The following is a 1,585-nucleotide window of genomic DNA, read 5'->3' as shown; positions in this document are numbered from 1 at the left end:
ACTGGGGGACACTGGCCCCAGTGCTGGGTTTTGTGGGGACCAATATCATCTGGGCCCTCTCCTGCCTTGGCTTTCCCCTTTGCAAAGCCTTGTTATTTTTCTTGCCATTACCAACTTTCTTCTTTTGCTTTTTTTTTTGGGGGGGGGGATCTTAAATCCCTTGACAGGCAAATGGGTGCTGAGAATGGTGGAGCTTGGCTGCGGCTGCCTGAGAAAGCCATTCCCCGATGGCCTTCCGGGGATCCCCGTGCAAGGCCGGCTCTTCCCTCCTCTCTTCCTTCTGTAAAACTGTGTCCAGCTGTCAGCCTCAGCAAGCCCCAGGCATAATGCAAACCAGGCGGCCAGTGGCTGGCCGGGCACAAGCCAGGCTGCAGGCAGAGGTGGCTGTCTGCCCACCCTGAGGGTCCGGTGGCCCTGCAGGACATTGAGCCAAGGAAGGACTGGGGAGCGGGAATGGGTGTGCAGGAGATAAAGGAGGTCCAGAGATGGGGGGAGGGGAGATGTGGAGACAATTAGACAGAGCTGGAGGGAGGAAAGGGGGAGGAAGGGGAGGAGGGGGCAGGGAGGGACCGGGTTGGAGGCAGCCAGGGAGAGGGGGGGGATGGAAGGCCAAGAATAGGAAGGATTGGAGAAATGATTCTGAAAACTGGAGAGAGGAATGAAGGTGAGGAAAGGTGGAGAGCAGATGGCAGGATCCACCCTGACCTGATACTGAGGCTGGAGAGGGAGGAGGCCGCTATCCCAGCCTGCCACAGGGCTGTGTGTCTCCCTCCCAGAAACTCAGACTTGCTTTGTGTTGTGATACGCAGAACCTCACCATTGCTGGGCTGGTTCTCCACCAGTTGAGCTCTGCCTCCAGCCTCTGTGGCTCTGTTGGTTTTTCAGATAGGATGTCAAGTTGTTTTGGTCTGGTGTGGGCCTCAGATCCTGGTCCTCCTTCCTGTGCCTCCCAAGTCTCTTTAATGACAGCCTTAAGCCACCGGGCTCAGCTATTGGCTGGAGATGGGATCCCACTCAGTTTTGTCTAGACTGGCCTTGAACACTGTTCTCCCCAACCTCTGCTTCTCCTGTAGCTGTGATCATTGGTATATGCTATGGAGTCCAGCCAGAGAGGCTCTAGTCTTTTAGTGCTGGTCTAGTTTCCTGGCATCTCCAGAGCTCCTATGTCAAGGCAATTGTGATGGCTTCTGTGTACCTGTGCTCCAGGATCAGAGCCCAGGGCCCAGATAGTGGTCAGTGCCTTCTTCCATGTGAACTGCACCTAGCAATTCCTCCCTTCTTACTGCCCAGCACATCCGGAGACCGAGACATGGGGAAGTGTATCCGTTATCCACAACTACAGTCGTGCTGTGTAACAAACATCCCCAAGAATTCTGTGGATTACAGGCATCATCTACGTAGCTAGCTCACACGTCCATCGGTGCAGCTGCTTGGGGCTGGGCTGGGTGTACTCATAAGCATTCCTGGACTCAGCTGACTGCCCTAGGACTCATGGTGGCTTCAGAGCTGCAGGCCACTGCACATAGCATGTCCCCATCAGTGAATCCTGCTGGCCCCTGGGCCAGCCTGCTACACACCAAGTTCC

Source organism: Megascapheus bottae, chromosome 28 (assembly GCF_031878675.1).
Source record: "Megascapheus bottae isolate mThoBot1 chromosome 28, mThoBot2.hap1, whole genome shotgun sequence".
In the NCBI taxonomy this organism is placed as follows: domain Eukaryota; kingdom Metazoa; phylum Chordata; class Mammalia; order Rodentia; family Geomyidae; genus Megascapheus; species Megascapheus bottae.
The sequence above is the reverse complement of the archived record's forward strand: the minus strand, read 5'-3'. Positions refer to the sequence as shown.